This window comes from Sinocyclocheilus rhinocerous, unplaced genomic scaffold (genome assembly GCF_001515625.1).
Source record: "Sinocyclocheilus rhinocerous isolate Xijiao unplaced genomic scaffold, SAMN03320098_v1.1 scaffold1581, whole genome shotgun sequence".
Classification (NCBI taxonomy): domain Eukaryota; kingdom Metazoa; phylum Chordata; class Actinopteri; order Cypriniformes; family Cyprinidae; genus Sinocyclocheilus; species Sinocyclocheilus rhinocerous.
The window spans coordinates 490,552-497,531 of record NW_015635516.1 but is presented as its reverse complement, the minus strand read 5'-3'; positions in this window follow the sequence as shown (position 1 = coordinate 497,531).

Genomic DNA, 6,980 nt, shown 5'->3' with positions numbered 1-6,980 from the left:
GCTCGTATGTCGGACGCTCAACAACTACAACAATAAAGGGAGCGGGGTGGGGGGGGATTTCAGACCGTGGGTGCAGTGCTGTGATGCGGTGGTGTCTGCTGGAGATGGCTGAGGGCGCGCATTGGTGCGAGTGTTGGCGGTGAGTGAGAGGGAGGATCGCGCACAGGCGCCGGAGCCGCAGGCGCTGTCACTATCGCCGTTCCTGGCTTTTTTTATGATCCTCTCCCCCCTGTTCGCTTTACAGGGAGGTAGAGAGAGAAAGGAGACAGGAGCCCAAAGCCGGGCGAGAGACACCCTGCTGATGACGTCAGTACTACAAGCCCGCCCTCGCGTTGTAGGCTACCACATTCACATCGTTTCACATTTTATGTGGGCGAACGATAAGTTTTAGTTTTTTTTAGTTTTTTTTTTGATAATCAGAAATAGACAGATTTGGATTCGCATGAACATCTTTTCTACATATCCTATCTTTTAAACATTTTCTAAACATCTATTAATTCCCTTTGAATAGCCTATTATTCTATGCAATCTATTTGCCTATTTGTTTTATTTGTTACTTTATATAGGCAGTGGTGACCAAAGTTATTAGAACACTAGTATTTTCACCAGCTAAAAAATGGTGTTTTAAGTCTGTTATTTATATCTTTTGCTGTAGTGTGTCAGTAGGAAATATCCGTTTGCATTTCCATACATTCATTTTGCCATTAATTGTAATAATCCAGTAAGATTTTTGTTTGCACAAGGAGTCTGACAACAGCCAGTGCTCCACACAGAGATCTGATCTCCTCATCATCCAGTCTGTCTGGAATTACATGAAGAAACTGAACAAACTGAGACAGACTAAATCCAGAAGAACTGTGGCAACGTTGCGTCTCCAAGATGCTTCAAGAAACCAAACTCTAAAAAATGCTGGGTTAAATACAACCCAGCACTGGGTAAAATATGGACAAACCCAGCGATTGGGTTCTTTTGACCTAGCGGTTGGGTTAAATGTTTAACACAACCTTCTGGGTAGTAACCCAAATGCTGGGTCAAAACAACCCAGTCGCTGGGTTTGTCCATATACCCAATGCTGGGTTGTATTTAAAGAAGCTTTTGCCCTAGGTGCACTTGCGCATAGTTTTTCAGGTAGCTTTGCAGGTAGGTCTCTTGAAGCATCTTGTAGATGCTTCAATATATATATATATATAGCAATAGTGTAATCTTTTACATGCCACCTCTGGTGATGATAGATAGATAGATAGATAGATAGATAGATCATAGATAGAAACATTGTAAACAGAGCAGTCAAACATATCCTAGTAGCTTATAGCAAAACTCTGATAACATATTGTTGACAGAGCTATGTTGAGCAAATTTCATAAAAAATTTTGTTGTGACAAAATGTGCTGCCAAAGGACCTTGAGATTTATGGATCTGGCATAGATTTTTATTGTTTCTAAATTCTCCCTCCAACAGTCAGACCTTTTTAGTTCACAATTAAGTCTATAATTACGCAGCTTACCTTGTCCATAACTTGTGCCACATCATTGTAACTAGTAAAGAAAACAGTGGTAATGTTGTCACAACAAAATAGCCGACCACTCTCATGATCAGATGTGCCACGTTTGTCCCGGCTGGATTTATTACAGCTTTAGTGGTGGTAATGACTGGCCACTTTGTTCTTATAACTAAAAATAAATCCTGAAAATGTATCATTTCTCGGCAGCATTAAAGTAATTTACAGGCTATACAGAACTGCCAAGACCCATGTGCACCATCTGAACACATTTTAGCAGTATGTTGCCCTGCAGACTGCAGTTTCTGTATAGACTGAACACTCAGATGATGTCCGACACTGACTTGCTGAAAGATGAATGAACTTGTGCCATGCAAAAGGTGACAAAGAACGTCATCAGTCCTCAGAATAGAAACACTGATCCATGTGGACAGTATTTTACAACAGTGCTAAAACAATGAATGCAGAAGTACATAGCCTACCGCTGGTGAGTTACTTAAGTAAAGCTAAGCTTAGTTAATAGACTTGGGTCATACTTGTCAGTTTTTATAATATATCATTATTAAAATCATTATTTTGTAACCTATTGTCAGAAAATAATTATTTACATTTGAAAATATACATTTTTGGTAACATAACTTTTTCTGGTAACACATAACTTTTCATTTTTTTGAGCAACTAGTATATTGCTAGCATGGTACTTACAAAACACATATTAACGACAAATTCTGCATGACCATATTTTAGATCCCTTAACCCTACCCCACTACCTAAAATTAACAACTACCTAGCTAACTATTCATAAGCAGCAAATTAGGAGTTTATTGAGGCAAAGTTGTAGTTAATAGTTAGTGACAACTGGTCCCCAAACTAGTGTGACCAAATATTTACTTTTGATTTAACTTGAATCAGATTTTTACCCAATAGATGGCTGTTGTATTTTCTGTCGCCTCCTATTGCTAACATTTTGAATTATTATTAGTAACAGGTGTTGTGAATGAGTATTAAATAAATCTTACGAAGTATTTGAGAAAAAATTAATGCCAATAGTGACCCCTGGTGTCTATCCATCATCTACTACGCTCTCAATCCTCTGTATGCAGTGTCCTTGTTCAAAAACTAAATGATTTAATCTAGAGTTCGGTAAGAATTCAGTCAAGATTCAGAGTGACATTCATAATATGGAATATATCTGAAAGAAAAAAAAATCAAGAAAGCTATAATAGACTATTAATATGTGAATCTACAACATTACATTTATTAATGTGAGTGACGTGAGTTGTGTTGCTTCAGTTATTTTATTGCTAAAAACAAAACAAAACAAAAAAATGCTTTATGGCCCATACGAAAAGTAACAGCTTGCTTCAGGACATTTTTCCCTCAGGTTTGTTTATTGGTTTTCAGCACCAGAAAATTAAAAAAAATAAAACAACAGTAACAAAGCATAGATATACAAAAATGCACTTGTACCACATAAACAAACGAATAAACAAACGAAATAAATTAGTAAAATACAAAAAAAAATAAAAACCCTATTCAAAATAAAACCTCCAGAACCCAGCAGGACATTTTACTATGACACACCACAAGATGTCAGTGTGTGCTTGGTACATTTTCCATTGTGCGTGGAATAGCTACACTTTAAATGTCTTCTTACAGTACATCTCTTTTATGAAGTATGAAAATCTATAAATACAGATTTCCACTCTTATGCCTCATTTTGGATGCAGCCATTGGTTCTAAATACACATTCGGTTTATTGCATTTCCGAATGACTGTTCCAATCATTTTGAAAAATTATATGACGTGAAATAGGCCTCTGGCTTGTTCCATTTGGGCAAACATGGTTATGATGTCAGTGTCCTTTTCCCTAAACAGCAGCTGTGTTTAAATAAACATACAGAGACAGAACACTCCTAAAACAGAGCACAGATTCTTATACCTAAAGCTGATAGGTTAAGCAACAGAGAATAAATTAAATTAAGAACAAGAAAAAAAAATAATGTCTATTTTAGGATAAGAACATTGCTTTATCCACTAGTCATATCTCGATTTTGTTCTAACTAACTGGAGTTTGTGTGTGTGTGTGTGTGTGTGTGTGTGTGTGGTTACAGCAGAACAGTTGAATGATTTCTTGCGTCATAAACCAAACATGATGATTTATAATCACTTGCAAAATGGCATTGGTTTACATGATTGTTTGCATCAGGAGCAAATTCGGTTGCATCATGGTTTTCCAATAGTTGGCAGCACTGTTATCCAATACAATATTTTTCTTATATTCATGGCCACCTGACAAAATAAAGCACACCAGCTGGTCATTTAAGACCTGTTTTGTGCCTCTCTAGGCAGAAGTTCATGGTGGTTCTCACAAAGGCTGGGCCCTCAGTATTTGTATGGGGGCACTGCAGAGAGCTCAGGCCTCAGGAACAACAAGCCAACAATAACACTTGCTAAGCACTTAGATGGAACAAAGACAAAACTAGGGCTGCCAGTATTTCCCAGAGGGCATTGCAAAGCCAAACTATATTCCTATAGATAAAGCCATCAGTGCACTCTCTATCAAACCGAGTCTTTGTAGGAGACACGAATAACAAAGGGTATGCGTACCTTTGTGCCTAAAGAAATATTTCTGCAGAAAACGCATTTAAAATGTGTTTATTTTCCACTGCATAATAGACAGGTTAAGAAATATGAAATAGTCTTATCAGGACATACCAAGACAATTTTAAATGCCATATTGCAGTGGATTTTCCCCAACAACCCACCGAAGCGTAACCCCTCATCAAGGACAAGACGTCAAAAATCAGGTGCTCAAATATCTCAGAAAAACATTGCTTAAACATGCTTAACTGGTTTTCTTTCCCTGCAAAAACAATGTAATTGATACTGTACAGTTGATACTGGACTTTGTCGTGTGTGAAAGTAAGATTTGCTGTGTGAGCAAGAACATACATGTCTTGTATGAATATATACAGACAGAACAGGACATATAAAATATTCTCTCTTTCTCTGTAAAGTTGGTCAGTATCCATTTGGCCAAATCATTCATCATGTGCATGAAAAGTACAACAGAACAGCACAATGCTGCCATAATTATACACAACACAAAGACAGAATGAAATCTGGTTGGGAAGTGTAGTTGTAAATTGCATTGGATATGCTGCTCCTTATCGCACCCCTTGTATCAGCTTGAAAAACATGGTTGCATGACATCATCTCTTTTTCGAAACTATGATTTCAACCAGTACAACATGAGCTCTTGCCATTGTGTCAGCTATTATTGTTAAAACAAGGCTTTTTTAAAAGCAAAGTTTGGCTGTTAGTTACCCTTTTCCTTCCCTGATGCTGTGACCTATGAGAATGACATTTTATTGCTCATTTATTATATACATTTTAGTCACAGTTTCATTTTATAGGTTTTGCATGTCATCATATTGTGTCATTCCTATAAACAGTTGTAGTGGTGGATGATGATATCGCCAAGTAATAATCTTCTGCATTAATAGTTTGAATATTTATAAATGCCGTCTGTTAGTTCTATTTTTGTAGCGTAATTCTATATATGGTACTGAAAGCTGGTTTCTTTTCTGGCATATGAATAGAGGAAGAAAAAAGTTGTTGGAATGCAGAAAGAATTGTTACACACGCACACACATACAATGCTCTCATTGCAATTCATACGTACAGTGCAACCCTTTGATATGATATATCGAAAGACTCTGGAGACAGATTCAGACATTTACATTCATGCATTTGGCTTTAATCCAATGAGATTTACAATGCTTTTAATGTATGCATGTTTTCTACTGGAGCAATGCTAAAGACATCCTAATTTTGGTGAAAATATGGTGTTTTAATGAATGTAAGATTTAAAACAAGTGTCCATATTTTACAACATTCAACATTAGTTTGTGCGCTATTCCACACTGCACACTATAATTGACATTTATTTAAAGTGCTTTGGTTTCCACTGTGCAGTGCTCTGGCCAGAACAGCACCAAATACAGTTTGTGATCCAATTTCCCTTCGCTTTTAACATAAGGTTTAGGGTGGGATTGTCCCAAAGGTCAATCCATGGTCACTCATCGCTTGACTGAGGCAGTTGGTCCTGAATGTCTTTTTAATGTACATTAGTGTATTTTTTAATTTTTTTATTTATTTTGTAATTTCATGATTTTTAGCATGTTTGCTAGGTTTTGATGTTCTTTTTGACATGCTGGTAATAGTCCGATTTGCATTTAATACAGACTGTGATTCAGTTTCTTCTGACATACTGTATGTAAGCAATATTACACAAATGTCACAATAGCTGTGTCCCAATTCAGAGGCTGAATCCTCGAAAGGATGGAAACTTCAAAAGCTACACCCTTTCAACGACTGTGAAGGCCAAATCAAGCATTATTACAGTAAATGGGACAGTCGCCCATGGAGGATTGCTCTTGCCACCATGACAGCTGCTGTTGACAAGTGGCAGTAATGTTTGTACTGGACTTTTTAAAGGGGTCATATGATGCAATTTCAAGTTTTCCTTTCTCTTTGGAGTGTTACAAGCTGTTTGTGAATAGATAAGATCCCTAAAGTTGCAAAGACTAAAGAGATATTCTTAATAAAAGTTAAGACTAGCACACGCCCTCCTAAAACGCCTAGTTTAAACACGTCCCCACATGTCTACGTCACTGTGTGGGAAGATTTGTGAGCTGCAAAGGATCCATCTGTTGTATCTTCATGACCTGGGAAACGAAGGATGCATTTTGAGGCCGCATTTATAGGAGCCTTTAAATTAGGACTTCACTGAGCCGCTGTGACAAATTCAGTCTTAGAATGTAGCAATCAACGGATGCAGCTATAGGACACAGCTATAGTCATTCAATCACAACAAACGATTCAATGACTCACTTGTCACTTGTTTCATTTCTGAATGAATCAATGTTTTGAACAAATTGGTTGAGTAAATAACTTAATGATTCACTCATAAAGACATAAAGTGGCTGTGTCAAAAGTTGCATACGGGTACTTCTGTGGAATAAGTAATTAATTTGTGGCCATTAAAAAAGGTTCTATATAGCAAAAATGTGTAGTAGCTTATGAATGTATTCTGGATATACTACATTAGTTTGTGTTGTCATTGTCATGTGACCTACCAGCAAGATGACCAAGCCACAAAATATCCATTTATTGCTATAAAAACCACACTATATTTAAGATGTCTTCATTTGATTATAGATTCCCACACGTGGTTTTAATAATTTTTTGTAGGTTGTGTGAGATTCATCAATGGTGGGAAGTTTAAGGTCATCTTATAAATCATTTGCCATTAAAATTCTGATGAGAAAAACACTGCACTGCCTCATGGAGGTCAAAAATGACAGCTGATATTGAGGTCCACTGATATCAGCTTCAACTGTAAGAAAGTAAATCAAGGATTACATGTGGACTCAATATGAAACAGACAGTTAATCACAGCATTTGGCTGAGCTAA